The sequence below is a fragment of the Catharus ustulatus genome, chromosome 9, assembly GCF_009819885.2.
Source record: "Catharus ustulatus isolate bCatUst1 chromosome 9, bCatUst1.pri.v2, whole genome shotgun sequence".
In the NCBI taxonomy this organism is placed as follows: Eukaryota; Metazoa; Chordata; class Aves; order Passeriformes; family Turdidae; genus Catharus; species Catharus ustulatus.
In genome coordinates, this window is record NC_046229.1 from 21,013,423 (window position 1) to 21,033,908 (window position 20,486).

Genomic DNA, 20,486 nt, shown 5'->3' on the forward strand with positions numbered 1-20,486 from the left:
GATGCTGAAGCTGTCCCCTCCTCAGTCCCTGCTCCTGTCCCCTGGCTGGAGCCCAGCTCAGGCCCATTCCCAGGTGCAGGCTGCCCCTGGCACAGGCTGTGGGTGAGGGCAGTGTGAGCCTGCAGATCTGGCTCTGTGCTGTGGGCACTCACCTGGGTACCAAGGAATTTCAGAGCTCTCTGGCAGCACTTTTGTGCCACAAAGTGAGGAGTAGGGTTTCAAACCAATGCTCTCTGCTCTCAGCTGTCCTCTTCCCTGCAGGAAAAGGAGTTTTTATACAGCCTGGCTGGATCTGTGCTCACGAGCTGATCTGACCAGTGAGGAGGATAAAATCAACACTCTTTGGTGTGTTAGCCAGAACATCCAAGTCACCACACAGTTCTGCAGCCACCTCATCTCCTGCTCCCACTCCCACAGCCTCTGTGCTGGTGCCCTGAAACACTGCCACCAGCATTAGACATAACAGCAGGCTTAATTAGAGCATGGCAGCCTGCCAGCATCCAAGGGGCAGAGCTGAGCTGGGTGCATTGCTTTCAAAGGGGTATTAAAAACCCAAAAACAATACACTGGGAAATAACAGGGCAAGATTTGTCGTCCTGATGTTGCTGTGGGTCAAGCACCTGCTTTGCCTCAGGTTCATCCCCTGGGAAGAAGAGTTGAGCAGAGGCTCTGTGGTCCCTGACCCCACTCCCAGGATGCTCCCAGGGGTGCACAGTGTGGTGTTGAGTCACATCTCCACCCTGCCCTGCCGGAGAGGGAGATGGAAAAGTGTGATTCCCCCGCCACCATCCCTGCAGGCTGGGGTGGAGCTCAGGAATTTATTCCCTTCTGTGACAAATTGAGATGACACAATGTATTTTCATGGTTATCAGAGATCTAAACATCTCCCCAGAGACCCCAGCAGGAGGAGGGATGATGATCACCTGAGCTGTGTCCCAGCCCTGCTCTGGAGCTCCAAAGGCATCTGCCCCTCCATCTGATGTCTCAGTGCAGTCTTGAGGCTGGAGGATCCCCATGGATGGATGCTGACAGTCCCTCCTCGGAGGAAAAAAGCACTTTTGTGTCTGGAACCAAGTGCCAGCAGCTGCACAAAAGCAGGACAAGGAGGGACCCACTGTGGTAGGAGAAAGGTGAAGCCCTCGGGCACTGCTCTGCAGCAGGCAGATCCCTGAGGCACATGTGCTCCTCAGCTCGAGGCAGATAACAGACAATACCCTGATCACTGGGATGCATTTAGCACTGTGCAGTAAAGTAAAGAATAGTTCTTACAACAACAACAAAAAAAAGAAGAATCCAGAGAAAAAGAAATCAGCCTTTAGCTTCTGAGTCCTCACTTTGCTTCACCCTTAGGATTCGGTCCGCTGTGTGTCCAGCATAATTATTAAGCAAGTTCTGATGGAAGAATTTTATTTACCCAGCCTCAAAAAGGAAGAAAGGAATCCTTAATAGTGGATTAGATCAAAAACCCCATAATTTATTTTTCAATAAGTGCTTTAGATGTAAGATCAATGGCTCGAGGCTGATTGATAGGACCTGTTTGCAAAGACCTTAGATCTAATTGTAGCCAAGCAATCACACAGACTTTTTCTTTGACCAGTACTAGACACCATCCTTCTTGTGCAGGTGGGGGAAGGGACCAGAAAATAGCAATACTTTGCATTGGAGAGTTGCTCAGCAACTGCCCCATATTAGTTTTGAGTTATCCTTGGGCATAGCCTCTTTTCTCTTTTCTCTTTGATAGTCACGTAATTTTTGTTGCTGTTGTCGCTCCAAAAGACAATGTTTTAAAAGAATTGCATCTCCATTTGCCAAAAATATTTGCAATATTTTAATTTTTTAAAAATTGTTTCCCCTCAAGCACAACCAAAGCCTGATGACATCAGGGAAAGCAGTGCATTACTTTGCAGAGGAGAGGAAATTAATGTCCACCTACTCTGCTAGAGCCTTTCATAGGGCACTGGGAGACAGAGATTTAGCATCTTTTTCTGTACATGGTCCACAGATGACATTCAGAGGCAAAATTACTGTGTTTAACTCTTGCCACCAAGCAGCTGCTCAGCTGGGTTTGGGCAGCAAGGTGGTGTTAGAGCTTCTATTTTCGCAGCCTTTGAGGAAGAAATGGCAGTGGGTTGATTTGTCAAGGGAGGAGAGTGCCAGGGCTGGGATTTCTCACCAGGCTGTGATTCCAGACAGAGCTTGGCATGGAGAACATCACTCCACAGTCCTGGTTTGGAAGGAGCACCACATCTCATCTACCAGTTATTATGAGCCCTGCTGATAAATGCCTTTATGTGAAATTAAAAGTGATGAAAGCCTGAGCTGCTCAGCCTGAACTGGAGCTGCCTCCATGCTCTGGGTGACACAGATCCCTCGTGGGGCCCAGCACAAAGGAGATTCTCATTATTGGGGTGCATCTGATCCTTTTGTCTCTCTCATTCATTTTCTGCTATTGCCACACACAGAGGGAAACAAGAGTTTTGCACTGTTTTGGTCTCTCCTTGTCTCACGTAAAACACCAAGTCCCTGAAATAGATTAAAAAAGAAACCCTTAAGAAACATAGTGAAGAAAATAACCCAAGATTTTAAATGGCATTTGAAAATATGAGTCAGGAGCATTTTCTGTGAAACTGCTGCCAGCTACATGGACTAAAGATGGGATGATTCCAGCACAGCCCCTGCTCAGGGAGGACACACAGCACTCCTGAGCCAGGTTACAGCCCAGAGGAACAACCAATTCCATCACTTCTGTGTCTCAGAGTAACCCTGTTAGGCAATCCCTCACCCAGCCAGGGCATGGGGATTTCTTCTTGCATTCTTTCCCCAGAAAGCAGCTTGTTTGTTTAGCTGGTTTCAGGTTTGACCCCCTGAACGACAGAAAAATAAAACCCTGAAACTTTGCATACAAATTAACCCCTGAGGCAGCAGAAGGGAGCAAATTTCTACATCAAGTAAAAATCTCAGCTGCAAAGGTCTAAAAATTCTAGCCTTGCCTTGTGAGTCGTGGTGCTGCAGATTATGGCATTCATAATTTAAATGTTGGATGGGTATAAAATTACTGGTGTGGGAGTTACAGCAATTTCACGAATACAAGCCGCACGGAGTATAAGCCGCACTTCCGGTGCCTCAACAATGTTGCTGTCTTTGTCAATAGATAAGCCGCACCCCGAATATTAGCCGCACTTTCGTTCGTAGCGAGAATCCGTGCGCAGCTTTCACAAATTGGCCAATTAGTAACAGGATCGCGGCATAGCGGGCTTTACTGGCTCGGGGCGGGGCCAGGAAGGCTCGGCCCGCTCATGGTTGCCGACGGGGCCGGCCGGGTGGTGCTGCAGCCGCCGCCGGGCTCACTGGCCCCCCCTCTCCCGTCAGCAACGCCTCGCTGCCGCGTTTGCTCGCCCTGCCGGCGGGCCAGCCGCTGCCGCCGCTGCCAGGCACGCCGGCCGCCCCACTGCTGCATTTACTCGCCCTACCGGCGGGCCGGCCGCCCCGCGCCATGTTTGCTCGCCCGGCCGGCAGGGCTGCCGCCGCTGCCAGGCTCTGCTGGTGGGGCGGCCGCCTCCAGGCTCGCCGGCCGCCCCCTCCCGTCTGCACCGCCGCCGCGTTTCCTCGCCCTGGCCGGCACCGCAGGCCCCCGCACCGCTGGGCTCCCCCACGCTGCTGGCCCCGATTCTGCTGGGCTTCCCCCGCTGCCAGGCAGCCCCACCCGCCGGCCTTCCTGCTTCTGCCATGCTCCCCTGCACTGCTAGCCCCAGTTCTCCCGGGCTCCCCCGCCCTGCTGGCCCGGGCTCTGCCGCCCGCCCCCCACACTGCTGGCCCCGCCTCTGCCAGGCTTTCCCACCTCTGCCGGGGCCGGCCGGGCTCCAGCTTGGCTTGGGGCTGCCGCGGGCTCTCACTTCCGTGTTGGCAGCTTTTAGAATATTGTTCATGTATTAGCCGCCCTCGAGTATTAGCCACACTTCCGGGTTTCCACCAAACTTTTGGTCAAATTGGTGCGGCTTGTATTCGTGAAATTACTGTATTCAATTTCTGGTAAGTACATTTACATTAAATAGCGGCTGCACACATGAAAGACAGGAAAAAGTCCTTCCACTTCTGTCTGCCTGAAGCAGTGAGAGCATGTGCAGCCTCACAAGGCAGCTCTTGTGAACAGATAATGGTTTTCTTCCTACTGAAAACCTGATAAAGTTCACTCTGGCTGAAAGGGCACTTGCGTCTCCTCTCTTGGCATAGGGCTGCTCCAGACTCATCCCTCTCCAGGTCAGAAGAACTCCCAGGGCTGGTCTGAGCACTGCCAAGGATGGGTGATGCTTTGAAACTAAAAAAATGATTGATTCAGTGTAGATATTAAGGGAAAAAATTACAATGAGCTTGGTAAAATACCAGAACAAGCTGTCCAGAGAAGTGATGGATGTCCTGTCCCTGGAAGTGTTCAAGGTGAGGTTGGACAGGGCTCTGAGCAACCTGGTCTGCTTGAAGGTGCCCCTGCTTATTGCAGGGGGAATGGAGCAAAACTTTCAATCCAATAATTCTGACTAATTTGAGGAAATGTGATGCTCATTGGTTCCCTCCTCATCCCACTCCTTTCTGCCTCAGTCTTTACTCCTTCTGCCTCCATGCTCCCACAGAAGGGCTGTTTTTCCTGGCCTGTGAAAAAACACTTTTGTCCAAAAACCAAGTAGCTGCATCTGGAGAGTCATTGTTGGATCCTGCCTGAGCTGCTCCTGCAGCAAACAGCCCTGGCCATCCACAGCAGCACATCAAGGCTCCTGGGGCAATGGATTGCCAGACAGCCTGGGGGTTTCAGTGGTTTCTTTTTTTTTTAGTGATGCTGTTTTAACTCAGAGAGTGTGAGCCTCCCAATGAATCACATCACAGTCAATTACAGTAATTTCACGATTATAAGCCGCACCATTTTGACTAAAATTTTGGTCCGAACCCAAAGTGCGGCTTATAATCAGGTGCAGCTTATATATGGACAAAGAACGAAAAGTTGCTGTTTTAGTTTGGAGGACAGGTGTCTGCTGAGAAAGGCAGGAGTTTCTCTTTGAAATGGAGAATGCAAACCCCCTCTCTCCAAATTATTATAATTTTGAAATCAAGGGACTTTCAGGCAAAAATATGGGAATTAGGAATAACAGTTCTTTTCTAGGGAAATTAAAATAGAAATACAGTACTACAAAGAAACAAACTCCAAACCCTGACACAGAGTACAACCTGACACCCCGTCAGGCAGGGTGTTGGTAGCAGTCCCATTAAATGGTGATTGCAGTCCCCTTGCAGTGACAGATGTGGCTCAGTTGGAGCAGTGCTCCTGCAGAAGGTGCAGTTTCCCTCTGGAGGTCCAGTGGTGATGTGGAGAAATCCAGTTTTCCTCTGGAGTCCAGTGGAGAAAGGGGCTACCTTATTGTCCCAAAACCTCTGTTTTTATCTTGGTAAGAAATGTTGGGCTCTTCCCCCTGGCTGGAGCAACTTTCAATGGGATGCAGTAATTTTATCAGTCACGCAGTGGGACTCAATGGGCCATTAGCAGACAATGACTGGCTGGAGGAAGGATGGGGTGTGAAAAGATAAAGAACAATGCCCTGCCTGGTTTCAATGGATGGCCCATTAGCAAATTATCTGCCATTGAGATAAGGATCACTGTCCCCACCCTCAACAGATGGTGATAGAACAGATACCTTTTATCACACTCTGTATTGTAACATGCGGCTTATAATCAGGTGCGGCTTATGTATGGACAAAAACCAAAAAGTTGCTGAAACCCAGAAGTGCGGCTTATAATCAGTGCGGCTTATAATCGTGAAATTACTGTAGAAGTTTCCTGTCAGTAAATGCCATGCTTGGAGCCAAAATTGAGCTCAGCCAGGGAGAAACCCTCACTTGTGTAAATGAGGAGAGGCCCCCCCAGACCCCTCTGAACCTCCTCAGGACCCCTCAGGGCCCCTCAAAATCCTTCGGAACCCCCTCAGGACCCTCCCAGAGCTCCCCTGAACCCCGTCAGAGTCCCCCCAGGACCCCCTCAGGACCCCCCACCCGACCCCCTCAGGACCCTCTGAACCCCCTCAGGACCCCCCAGAACCTTTAGCAATCTCGGTCGTGCTAGTGAAGAGACATCAAACAGGAATACAATTTCGGATTAGAAGAAACAATTCAGCAGATAAAGGAACAAAAAATGCAGCACTACTAACGGTAAGTACCCCAGAAGTCGGAGAAGGTGGGACTCAGGGATATCCCCCTTGTCCCTCCCAAAAAGAGATTGAAGGGAAAAAAAAAAAAAAGATAGGCGGTACATTAGAAGAAGGTAAGTAGAAATTACCAGATGAGAAGGAATTAATATCTAAGGATTATACCAGAAAAATTCTAGAGACTACATTTGCAAACACATTGGGGATCACAGGCTCTGGCAGAACAATTTCTGAAATTCTTCGGGTGTAAGGGGATTTATGAATTAGCTAAACAGGAAGTGCAGGGGTGCCTGATATGCTAAAAGGTTCACAAAGCCGGGACAGGACAGGTAATTTGGGGTAGTTGCCCTATAGCCTATCGTCCATTTAAAAGAAAACCTCTGTTTTTATCTTGGTAAGAAATGTTGGGCTCTTCCCCCTGGCTGGAGCAACTTCCAAGTGGGATGCAGTAATTTTATCAGTCCCACAGTGGGACTCAATGGGCCATTAGCAGAAAATGACTCCCTGGAGGAAGGATGGGTTGTGAAAAGATAAAGAACAATGCCCTGCCTGGTTTCAATGGATGGCCCATTAGCAGAATATCTGCCGTTGAGATAAGGATCACTGCCCCCACCCTCAACAGATGGTGATAGAATAGATACCTTTTATCACACTCTGTATTGTAACATGCGGCTTATAATCAGGTGCGGCTTATGTATGGACAAAGAATGAAAAGTTGCTGGCACTCGGAGATGCGGCTTATACTCAGTGCGGCTTATAATCGTGAAATTACTGCTTCATTTACAATCAGCTCAAAAAGTGTAAAGCCATCAGGATAAACATTAAAACAGAAACTTTACCACTTTACAGATTTAACACTCAATTCTGAACAAAGGACAAGTTAATGCACATATATACATTCCCATTGAGCTTACAATATTATCACATAACTAATTTTAAAGAGATAAGAAATCACACTCCACACTGGCAGACTTATTAAAGATAAGGTAAACTTTATTAGAAAAAGAAATACAAAAAATGTTCATAATAAACTTTTTTTTGGTAGGACTTCCCCAAAGTTTTATTAAATGTATTCATATTATCTTGATCTGTGGATTAGACTGGAGATTCTAGTGAATATTAAATACTGGGAGCCCTGAGTGGAAGCTTCCTCTACCTGAAACTGCTCACTGATCTCAGAGCAATTCCCACAGACTGGAACTGTCTGTGACAGGTTCTATAAAAACAATGTAAAAGGAAGCCTTGCTTCAGCATATTTAAATTACATACAAGTTTTCACAATTAATGGAAGGAGCTTGTTACGCTTGAATAGACAGTGGGATGAGGCTGAGCAGCTTCAGTCTCCCAGCCCATAAACGGGGCTCTGCTCTGTGCTGTTCCAATGGTGGGACCATGGCCTCATTCCAGACCACAGCCTGGCAAGGTGAGCAAGCTGGAGAAGAGAAGGTCTGAAAAGAGGGTAAAAATGCAGGGACTAGGTATGAATAGACCTCACAGGTCAGAGGTACTTCCCTATTTATACATAAATAAGATGAACAGTGATAGCACAGACTTTGCTGCCTGTGCATGGCACTGGCTCACACTCAGTGTGCCTGTCACAAACTCACTGTTGTAAGTGCACTTGTCCTGCACTTCTGAGGCACTGATTTCCTGCTGCCTTGTACCTTGTGCAGATACTTGTCTGAGGGCCAACTGCCTTAAACTGTACTGGATTTGATGGATGTGCATTATTTGCAGCAGCTCTTTCCAGATTGCTGAGACATCTTTGATCTTTGTTGCTATGTACCTGGTCAGCAAAAGAGAATCATCAGCAAGATGCAACTTTCTCAGCAGACTTTTTAGCTGATGTTGCATTTTAGAAAATCGTATCTTTTATGTATGGTTTCACTGTATGGATAACTGTTTCCTGATGCTTTCCTCAGTTCTTAGATGTGAGGTTACTCTAGGCAAGCCCACAAACCCAATATCCTGTAAATTCTGGATGCCTGCAGCACAAAGGAAGGGAAAACCAGCTTTTTTCCTGCATGGACTAGAATATATTGTTTAACTGGATTTTTGATGCAAAAGCAGCAAAGTTCAGTGGCAATTCAATCCTGTATTAAAGCAAGATGAAGACCTATTGCAAACTTCTGGTGACTTGTTAGCTGTAGCATGATTTTGCTGAATAACAGGAGCAGAGGCCATTTTCTGAGTGTTTTAAAAATAAATTATTCAAGTACAGACTGTACTAGACACTGCACAGAAGAGAGGCTTAGTACAATCTAATGATCATGGAAAGCACAGCTGTCCAAGATAATTAAGAAAATCCTGGGAGATCTGCAGCTTGGTCAGTCCTGTGAGTGGCCAGGACATTGCAGTGCTGGGGCTGAAGGCTGATCACATCCTCGCTCTTGTACTCACACTTTCCAGTTAATAGTAACCAGGAGAGATTATCAGTAAGGTGAAAATCAAATACTGTCTGTTACCCTCTTTTCTAGTAATGCAGCACCAACACAGGGTATAAAGCTTTCTAGACTTCTGCTTTATTCTGATTTACTGTAATATCAGCTGTAAAATAAAACAGAATTACACCATTTTTAGTTCACTATTATTAGGCTTCTGTGAATTACTTTTATTTCTCTCATCATTGAATGAATTTGCAGTATGTACATTCTCAGTAATAAAAGAAATACTTTTATATATCAAACTATTTGAAAAATCTTAATTTTGAATTTATTTTTACTTAGTCATACAGAAGTGTAATTACTAAAAAAAAGAAATCCTGTGACCCATTTCCATATCTTCTTGATAGCAAAGCAAACATGTTATATTGTACTTACAAAAATTCTGCTTTATTTTACTTACAAAAAAATGTTTTAATGGTAACATCCATAGCTGGCAAGACCATTCCTCAGGTTCCTTAGAATCACAGTGTTAAGTGCCAATGACAGATTCGTCTCGCAGCATAATTCACCAGAGAATTACTCTTTTTCAGTGATACCCTCTGGGAATTTTTCTTCTTCAATGGAGAGGGATTTAAATGCAGAAAAACAGTGTTTTAGGCCATGGTAATAAACAATATACTAAAGGAAAAAAGTACATTTTCTTCACTTGAAACCTAGAGTTGGGATTTGAAAGTTGTAACTTATTCTGAACTTTACACTGTCTGCAGTGTAGAGCACTTCTTCTGGTTTTCTAACTACAGCACTCCTATAATGCCAGAATAATACAAGTCAAATAAATGGACTTAAAATGAAAAGGCATGAATTTGTCTACAGAGAGTTGTGGTATAAAGTAGAAATATAATTATCAGAGACTTTTTTTCCTACTGGCTACTTTTCTAAAACTCAGCATTTATGGAGACTCTGTTTTCACTGAGGGAGTTTTGGGTAGGTTTTTTTTTGCTTATATTGTATATGCATTGCTCTGATATACATATACATATACATATACATATACATATACATATACATATACATATACATATACATATACATACTAAGACTACTGTAACTTCTAAAAATACTGCTGGAGAATCAGAAAACATATTAGAATAAATATATTAAAATCTGTATGTTTGCTTTCTGGAATACTAATCTCTTGAAGCGTGTTGGGATAGCTAAAAGCAGTGACTACAAAAAAGTGAGACAGATATGCAACAAAAATGTTGAGCTATTGTTTATTGTATTCAAATACAAGGTCACCAAATTAATAAGTGGGTCTTGTGCACTGTTATGGACACAATCCAAGCAACTTGCTCAGTGCTTTATTATTTACTGCTTGCTATTTATTAAAGAACACTTGCATAGAAGTGGAAGGTTACCTCAGCTTTTTGCATTGGGACTGTGGGATATGTTCCCTGTCTGGGAGATATTGCAGCTTAACAGATGTCTCCCAGATGGTTCCCTGATCCAGTCATACACAGAAGTCAGGTCAGCAACTTCGGAAATAAACTTCAACTCACAGGAAATACTTATAGTTGATTCAGCATGCAGAAATATGACCTTTATTAGTGTTGAAGGAAAAATAAGAGAAAAAGTTTACATTCTTAGAATAGAAAGCTTTTGGTTAAAATATCAGAGAAACTTTTAGTTTGGCATTCCTAGGGCTTACCCAATGAAAGAAAGAAAGAAAGAAAGAAAGAAAGAAAGAAAGAAAGAAAGAAAGAAGGCTTAATTATAGAATAACAAACTTTTTGGTAAAAATATTAATGAAATTTTAGTTTGCTCTTCCTGAGGCCTACTCAATGTAAAAGAAATTTCACACAAAATACCTACTCTTTCACATACCCTAATTAACATGTAGACAACCAGCTCAGGCACTCTGCAAACCATGCATTCAAAATGAAAATGAACATTAATGTTCATAGGTATCTATTAGAGGTATTATTTGCAAAGATGAACTCCTTGATCCCTAAATCCAATGTAGGAAGAAAAGCTACTAAAAAAGTGCTCTCTGTTATAAATCTCTTCTAGGGCAGGGAGAAGCAGCAGCATCTCAGGCACATGTTACAGAAAGGGGCAGCAAGCACAAACCCCATGTGGAGGGACAGTAGGAGCACTCTGCTGGCACAGGGAACACAGCACAGCATGTATGCTTGCCATGCTCACAAAGAGGCCACAAAACAAAACAGATGACTAAAACTTGCACTTGTATATGGTTTCAGTTACTAGTGTCATCTTTATGGCACTGTCATTTGATATGTGCCCCATTTTTTTAGCATGCTTTGAAGAATTCTGCTGCACACCAAGTTCATTTTGAATTGGCTGGTGGGTAGTTATTTGTGCCAAATGTAACAATTAGTTGTAGAGTGAATTTTCATATCCTGAAGGTGGATGGTACATTTTAGAAGCTTTACAGAGTGCTAAGGTCACTGTGCTCCTGTCTTGGTGTCAGACCCCTCACGCCACCAAGAGGCTTTAAGTGCCTGACCAGCCTCTAGAGCCTCCACTCACACACCTCTTGTCCATAGGCCCAGGAGCTGTTTTTAAGCTGAGCCTTTGGCTTTTGGTGGCATGGCTGGAAGAGTGCTGGTCTAGTTGAGTTCTGGTCTAGTTCAGTGCTGGCCTAGGTTAGCACTGGTCACACCTGCACTTGGTTACTGAGCCCCTTGATTTGGGCCTTGACCCCCACAGTTCCCCTTGCACTGTTGCCGTGCTGTGGACCTGCCTGGCAGCTCCTGGAAGTGCTCCTGGTGTGTGGGGGCTGGCTGTGTCCCTCCATGTCAGAGCTGTACATCAGTGCCCTTGTGTGGTGGGCTCTTAGTTGGATGTGAGGCTGTTTCTGGAGGGCCCCTGCTCACCTTGCTCACTTTGGGGGGCTGTGCCCTGGCTGCTCTGTTTTGCTCAGCTCCTACCTTGCCTTTCCTGATGGCCAGGATGCCTTTCCTAATGCTGCCCACTGAGGCTTACTCTTGTGAAGCTTGTCCTTAGTCTTCAGTTATTATGCAGTGGTAATTAATATTTATTAGATTTTATTTGTATCTTTCTGTTCTACATTTTCTATTTATTTTTCTTTCCAGGTTTCCAGTTGATTTTGCCCTTCCTTTCATACCCTTCTTCTCAGGTCCTCACTAGGCCTCCTAACTGGGGATCTCACTCTTCTCTCAAATTCCTCTGTCTCCTTCCTCTGGAAAATCCCTGACAGTTGTCTTCAGTACAACTACTTCATGCCTATCCTTGATGAATGAAGATTTATGACTTGATCTGTCCCAAAATCAAGCACTTCCTCAGGCAGCTTCTGCACAAAATACATCAGAAGAATTTTACAGAAAGTAAAAGGGAAAGAAAAATCTCAGGAGTTATAAGAGAAGCAATAATTTATTATATACTTTAGTGAAATCCAAGAAAGGTCACTGCACTTAGAGGATTGAGGAGGAGTGGGGGGTTGGATGTGGAATAAAATGCCAACCTCTCCCTTAATTGAATCTTAGATGTACAAATCCCAAGCTCTTCCTCTTTAAAATATTAATGTGAAGTTTCTCTTGCCAAAATTACTGCTGAATTAACAGAAAGGAAAATGCCAACATGGTTTGGGTTTGGTTTGGTTTGGTTTGGTTTGGTTTGGTTTGGTTTATTTCTGGGCTTAAGTTCTGGAATGAGTAATAAGTTAGAAGAATGTTCTGCAGTAAATGCAGTGCTTGACAGATGTGCTTCTTTCAGAGCAGACAAGCAGTTTCCTCCACTAAAGCTTCTGCAAAGTGTAAATAAGGATCCTTTTTGGTTCCTGCCATCAGGGGGTACAAACCAGAAACATTACTAGGAGACTTCATGAACCCCATGCAGGCTCTGTGGGGTATTTTCTACCCTGATGAACAGATTTACAAACAAAAGGGCTAGGTGGGGAAGAAAGAAAAACCACAAAACCAAGCAAACAATAAAAATTAAGAAAAACACCACCAAGAAAAAACAGCACCAAAAAATGAGGCAAAAGGAAAAAAAAACCAGGACACCAACAGGAAAAAAACAGTGCAAACCAAAGTCCCCCAACAGCACCCTAACTATGGCCACAGGGACAGCAGGGCTCTGCCTCAGCACAGCTCCTGGAAGGAGCACCAAAGCAGCCTCCTCTTATCCCTTTTGTTCCAGTGGCAAGGGGAAGCTCTCTCCTGAAGAAAATAATTCATTTCCCACTTCCCCTAGCATGCATTTTTGCAGCTTTCTGGTCCAAGTATTTTTCAGAACATGAGATTGGAGTTTGTTTGGGGTTTTTTTCCCACTATATGAAGCAATCCAGAGTGTCAGGTATTGGTTCATTACAAATTCTTTTTTTGTGACAGGAATCAAACCATAGCAGCCAAGGTTTCTACATTTCCAAACAATCCCTTTGTCGTTCTGATTGTCAAAAGCTTTTTATGGCCTCCTGACTGCCATGTTCCAAGGCTGTGTTCAACAGTGTCTTGTTTCCATTTGTTCCACCATTTCATTTCACTGCTATATCCCTATAGGAGATGCAAAGGCCACTTTAGTAACTAAAAAGGCAGTATTTCTTCCTTCTAAATTAAGGAACTAAGAGTAGGAAATTCCAGTGATCCCCTAGACAGAGTATGCCATCTGCTCATTCTCCTTTGATGAACAGCAAATTTAAATTGCAGCTTTCCTGGTGGCTTTCTGATCTGAACTGTACTGAATGCTCAGACTTCAATCCAGCCAGTAATTAATGGGACTGATGTGCTTCCAGCTTGCTCCTGAAGGGATCTGCTTGAGGCAGTGCTCAGCCCCAGGCCCTGGGAGCTTTTGGGAATGGGAGCAGCCTGTGTGTAACACTGGGATACTGTGAAACTCCATGGAGTGGCCTTGCCTAAGGTAGCCTCTGACACATATTTATAGGAAAGAAGGATTACTAAGATGATGATCTGTCATGTACTGACCTCTCCCAGATCATTCTGGAAGCACAGAGATGAAGACAATGCCATGCTTCACTGCATAAATTTATTAAAACTGCACTACAAAAATAACTTTTCTAAATGTATCAACAACCTGGTTAGCCCTAGAGTTCTTTAATCTAGAAAAAGGGGAATGTTTGTCTCGGGAGGATAATTAATAGTTAAATATTATAATATAAACATGAAAATAATTTGTTTTATAAAAGCTAGGGGAAAAAACTGGACTTATGAGAGTGTGTACTTGAAAGCCTTTCAATGCAGTCATGCTTGTATTCAGTAGAACCAGAATAATAACATGCTAGATAAAAACTCTAATTAGGGTACAACAAGCAGGTCCTAGGGGAAAATAAAGCCATTTTTAGTTGTGTCTTAAATGAAGCAGAGCTGCAAAGTAAATTTTATAGACACTCTGCACTGGAAAGAATTTAGCCACCAGTAAATAGCCTTAGGTTTTGCTGTTTGGTTTTAAATAGTGTCCTCTCATTCTCTTATACTTCTTTTAAATAAGACCTGATTCCAATCTCTAGGCTGACCTGACTTTGGCACAATATATAAAGTGTAGATGTACATATCAGATATTAATGATTGCTTGAGCTCTTTTATTTAGCAGTAAAAGTGGGAAGTCCACTTCATTCCCACATGAAATTCATTATCCTTTTCCATGATTTACACAAAGCCTTAGTGATAAGTGAGCTGCTGTAATTCAAGTCAATAAATCTCCAGAAGACTTTTAAAGTTATCAAAGAAAATCCTTTTTGCAGAAGAGAAGCTTCTTCTGCAAGAAGAATGAAATTCTTGCCAATGAAATTCTGCTGGAGGAGAAGTAGATGTATTTCCTAGCATTAAAAAATAGAGTTGAGACATGAAGAAGTTTTTTAAAATCACTCAAATAGGAGTCTGGTACAACATAAGATTCCTCAGAGTTTGGGAAATATACAGATTTTTAACATGGAAATTATGGTGATGAAGCTTCTTGTATCAATTTTAATCTTTACAGTTATACACCAATAGTTTTAAGACCAGAATAAGTCCAGGTAGATATGCTCATCTTACCAATATTGAAGAAATACCTCACGCAGTACTTGGATATCAGTGGGACTAGTGGTGAAACAAGGGTCTAAATTGCCTGGTCTTGGGGTAGAAAAAGAAAAACAAAAGGCTTTCATGAGTCTCTTGGAAGCCAAGACTGGCCTCTGGTTAAGCCTGAAGAAAGCCAGAGGATTTTCTGTCCTGCTGCCCCATCAGAAAGTGTCACTGCAGGGACACTGCAGCTGTGTAAGCATGTGCTGAGCACTTGGGCACTTGCTGGCATTCCAATGGCACAGCATTTACAGCAAATCCTAATGGCAAGTTCTTCTCTTGAGAAGTTTTAAACTTCAGGTACTTGTTGCCTACATAATATCTTTTATTGGAAGGCAGTAATAGGTGACACTGCAGGTGACTAAGCTTACACCTGGAAGTAAAGTGAGTATTATCCTACGTATACAGCAAAATTACTGCAACCTGGTGATTTTATACAAGCCTACCTCAAAGTAAATTAGTGAAAACATGTCCAAAATGAGACTTAGCACAGTTATGTGACAGGAGCTCATATACTGTTTCAGTGTAATTGATAATGAGTTGGCAAAAAGGAAGTTAACTTTTAAAATGAATGTGAATTATCCCTCACCTCAGAGCCTGCTGTGGGTAGGACAATGTCCCAGGGAAGTTGGAACTGTAGTGTCATGTAGGCATTTCCCAATCAGAGCCCAGTGTGAGTGGCAGATGCCATTTCAGCGAGGGAAAAACAGGCTTTATGTACTCCTTACCTCTCAGAGAGTGTAATTTCCTTGCTTACACACTGAAAATAAGATCCAGATCTCTGACTGGCAGAAGTGTGCTACATGCATGTCTGAAAGTGGGAAAGGCTGATATTAAGCTAGTTCCAAAGCTCTTTTCTGCTGGAACTGACTGGCACTGACCTAGCTTGCAAGCTGTTCTGAATTGTATAACCTGTTTTCATTCCTTCTCTGGTTTTGACATATGGGGATCACCTGAATGGAGCTGTGCCTTTAGCACTTCTGTACAGAAGGTAGCTGGCTGAGTGTGTTTGCTTTGTGTGCTGCAATCAATTCAGCCTAACTGTAATAACATTTCTGAAAAGAAGACAGAACTGCTGCAAAAAATAAAAAGTGTTTGTAGGAGTTCATAGAAATGGCAAATGGTGAAAAACAATTAGGTCATGTGAAAGAATGCTGTTCTCTTGAAATCACTTTGAGAAGAACATCAGCACAATGGTGCCATGTGTGAAAGTCTAATGGAGCTCTTGGCTCAGACCCCCAACAGCATGGATGAAACCACTGCACTTCTACATATAAAAGTGGGAAATTACTCATGGAAACAGAAAACAGAAATCATGCTTATGCAAATAAATAAGATCACCTATTTTTTAGCAATAATTGCTAAATAGAAATGTTCTCCTTAATTCCAGATGCTCTTACAGCACAGAAAAATAAATTACAAAACTGAAGCTAAACCCACTATTCTGACTATGTAGCACAGATAAACAGAAAGAAATATAAATATCAACCTGAATTAGATATCTAAAATCTCTTCTCAGTATACCTTCCTTTTTTTGCAAAAGTCTTTACTCAAAGCACTCCACATCTGCATCTAAGGAGAAGAGCATAAGAACAGCTTCAAAAATCATGCGAAATTCCCCTTATTGTCAGAAAGAGCTATTGCTAAAATGTCTGATCTGTATGGATTTGTATAGAAACTAACCAGCCTATATGTGCTTACAGCTACAATGCATGTAAGAAAACACCAACTTTTCATATATAAAAATGCTGCAGAGTTCTATAAAATAAACCAAAATCTTAACAGTATGGAATCATTTGCAATTAAGAGTCACAGCATCATCTAGTGGTCAAATAGGAAAAGAAGAATTCTTAGTGGATTATCCACTGTTTGTGTATTTCATTCAGACAGAAAAAATCAAAAGCACAAAGAACATGGCTGCTTATGCTCAGAAAAAATGTTGCCTGTCTTAAAGCCTTCTTTGAATATCAACTTTTTCTTTTATTTTTACAATAATAATTTTGCACTCTGAGGTTGTACGTATGCCTATGCAGCTGTGCTGGGTTGGCCTTGTCTGGATGCCAGGTGCCCACCGAGCTCCTCTCTGCCTGCCCTCCTCAGGGACAGGGCACAGAGACGTAACAAGATGCTCACAGCCAAGATACAGACAGGGGGTGCTGGTCTTGGGCAAAATTGGTGGGGTCCATCTTGGGGCCAGCTGGCACCAGCTTTTCTGGAAGGGGAAACTTCCAGCAGCTTCTCACAGAAGCCTCCCCTGAACCCCTCTGCTACCAAAAGTTTGCCACACAAGTGCTGTGCAATAGGACCTGACAAAATACAGCTCACACAGACACCATTCCAGCAGCACCAGACAGGATCCTGCAACCCCACTGGGGTCCTTCTGCTGCCTTCCTTCTAAAGCTACTTTCTCACACCACACTGTTGATATGAATATGAAGGCAGTTACTGAATTGCCATCATGAAAATCAAATTTTTACCCAGTAGTGTTGACATTTGTACCTCAAAGCTGCTCTGGTGGTTTTCTTTTTTACCCTAGTAATCAAAACATTTTGGCCTGAGGCTTCCAATACTCAACAAAAAACCACCTTGCTAGGCTTGTGTAGCTCACAAGAAATTAGGCAGGAAAAATATCCTTTGAGAAATGAGTTTGAATAATATGTAATACTGCCTATAACTCCAATATTTTTGATCTACAGACAGGTTATTGCAGCAATGACCTGGTAATTTACTGGCCTGCAGGCCAGTAAATACAGTACTGCCATTATTAATGAAGAGCCACAGGCTTTCAAAGCCTCAGGACTGAAGGATGTCAGATTTGTTTTGCTTGAACTCACATAGGCTTGTCTGAAGCTCTGTCTTAACTTGTTTAGATGTAGCATCAATTTTTCCTATGAAGTGGCTATGCCAAATTTCATTTACTTTTACCTCTTGCTGAAGACCAGATTTGATCCAAGCTGTAGTAACAAGTAGTCATTCTGTGGAGCAGGAAATATTGATCACTAATGCAGAAATACAGGCCTAGCAGGACAGCAGAAGCCCTGGAATCAATGATGTATAATGGAGACACACATGCATGCAAACATACAAGAGCAGCTGAGAAGCTCTGTAGAAACTGGAGCACTACACAGCATTTGGAACCCACATTTTGATTCTGTTAAGGGAAAAGTAAAAGCAGACTCCACTTGGAGAACCACTTGGCTGCATAATCTACAGTTCTGTAAGTCACTGTTTGCACAGTTACAGATCAGACTGTCGTTACTATCAACTCAATAAATGCTATCTGGAATTTGAATTTTTGTCCTCATGAAGTTACCACACATTTATACAAATATGGTCACTTTCAAGCGGATAAAAAAGGGAGAAAAAAACCACTAGGAAGTTAAGTAAGGCGTGGAAAAGCCTGTCGATGCAGGCTGTGGAATCTTCACCCTAAGGGCCTTTTTCACCAGGCTGGAGAAAGTCCTGAATGACGTGGTTGGATTGCAGCATTGACCTTGCTTTGAGTAGGAGAGTGGACTAGAGACTGCAAAAGGATCTCCCTCCTCTCCCACCCAAACAAGTCTGTAGTCCTGACTCATACTGATACTGCTAAACCACTTGCATTCAATCTCTGAATAAGCAAAGAACTTCTAAGCCATGGATTTCAACACAAAACCATAATGCCTTGGTGTTGAGGAACTCTATTGTTCAAAAACCTACAAATTAAACATCTTGGAAAGTGAAAAAAGTAACATCCATATATTTTGACCATAGACATGATGGTGAGAGAAAGTGAATTTTTTTTTTTTAACTTTCTGTGTCTTAGAAAAAACACTTGCACATTTTTATCAGCTTGGCTTGCACGTTGCTATGTTAAACTGCTGCTCCAGAGGGCTTCAGCTTCAGCAGCCTGGTCTAACAGGGTAAAGAGACTTTAAAAGAGTTTTTCTCTTTTTTTTGGAGGGGGATTTTGTGCTAGGAGGAACAGGTGGGTTAAAGAGTCAGGACAAACGTTATTTCAAGAGAAACAGTTCTTGTCAATTGTTCAGGGTAACTAAGGAGTATATGCTTTCCTCAGTTTTCTTTGAGCAAAACTGGAAACAGTGTTCCTCAGTTCTGAGGGGAAAACATATTTGAGGTTAAATCATTATTTCACCATCTGGTGAATGATGTGTAGATTAATAATTGGAATGTACTAGAGCACTAAAAGGGAAACAGGAAGGTTTGCTTTGCCTACAAGTTTCACAGATCTGCTACATAAAAAGTTCTCTGAAGTCATTACCCAGGAGTGAACAAGTCAGGCCAATTTAAACAGGATGCAGCAGTACAGCCACCACAGCCCTGCTTTTACAATTGTTATCTCCCCATCTGCTACAATTGCCTGTTGACCAGCATATCCCAGAAAATCTTCTGGATTTTACACAACCCACAAGCCACACACAGAACTGGTGAGACTGGCCAGTGCTGCTTTTAAAGTTTCAACAGCCTCAGAAAAAACCCAGCTCTTCTGTGTTGGAGTCAGTGAGCCAAGGGGCTGCCTGAATCCTTCAGGTAGAAGCCAGAGTGCAGGAATTGAATTAAAACCCTTGAATGGGTTGAAACATGTTAAGCCACCCCCACACAGAATGGGAGTTTGAGTAGAAGAATAAGTACAAATTGAGTATAAATTTAGATGTACAGTAATTTCAAGACTATAAGGCGCACTGGATTATAAGGCGCACTTCTGGGTGTCGGCAAATTTCCGAACTTTTGCCCATATATAAGGTGCTTGTTTGGGACTTTATGCTAAAACTTAGCATGGACTTCAACGTCTATGACTGTGCCTTAGAAGACTGATATATTTTTACAATAAATAAAACAACCTTTTACAACCTTTTTAGCAACTGCTAGCAGCTTTAATCATTTAGGGATAACCCAGCATGAAGGGTGCGTCCAGAGCACCGAGGGGGATAACCCCACACCTCCGGTGTTATCCAGAGAAAATACACTGCTCTAGTGGCACACTGCGTCAGTCATTCCACCTGCTTCCCAGTTCATGGGTATTTCCCAGCTTATACTTACGGCAGTAAGAAAAATGCAGGAACAGACCCTGTAAGAAATTGCTCCGCCGTTTTCTCACAGATCCCTTTAGAAAATCCCTTTTTACCCAACTCCTTCCCAAACTCGTTTGGACGAATTTGGATTGCCATCTGATCAACTACAGACTGAGAGGGCACTTTAGTGAGCAACACTTCTTAGGATTTGGTCTGAAGACAAGCTCCTGTTACAAATGACAAACATATTTAGCAAAATTTATATTGCTTTAATCTATATTCACAGAGCAAAGCAGCACTGGGGAGATGTGAGGGCTCACCACCCACTCCACGCTCTGTAGAACCTTGGTTTGCAGCTTCTTTTAGTAAAGTCTCTGGTGGTAATCAATAATTTCTGTTTTCTTGCTGTCATAATTTTGCCAGACAAGCAAATAAACATGGTGTAAAGTCTCTGGGAGTCAGTCTCACGGACAACCATCTGGTCTAGGTAGATAAACTGACAGAAATTGGGGAGTCCTGGTCCTCATAGAGAGGCAGTCATTGATAAAACAAAGGCAGGAAGTCTGATTTTGCACAATCAATCGGACTATTGGAAAGTCTGATTTTACAAACAGGTAGTAGATACAAATTATTTAGAAACATAATATTCATAACAGGGGATTTAAAACAGAATGATTTAATCACATTTTTCCTCCATCAAGGGTCCATGCTTCACTTCAGACCTTTGTATTTTGGTTTATATACCCCAATACTTTCATGATTAGCACTGTTATCAGTGATCACACTCCCAAGCGCTACAGGGGACAGGGTGGAAAGGCGGTCCCGTCCCCTCGGGCTCAGCACCGC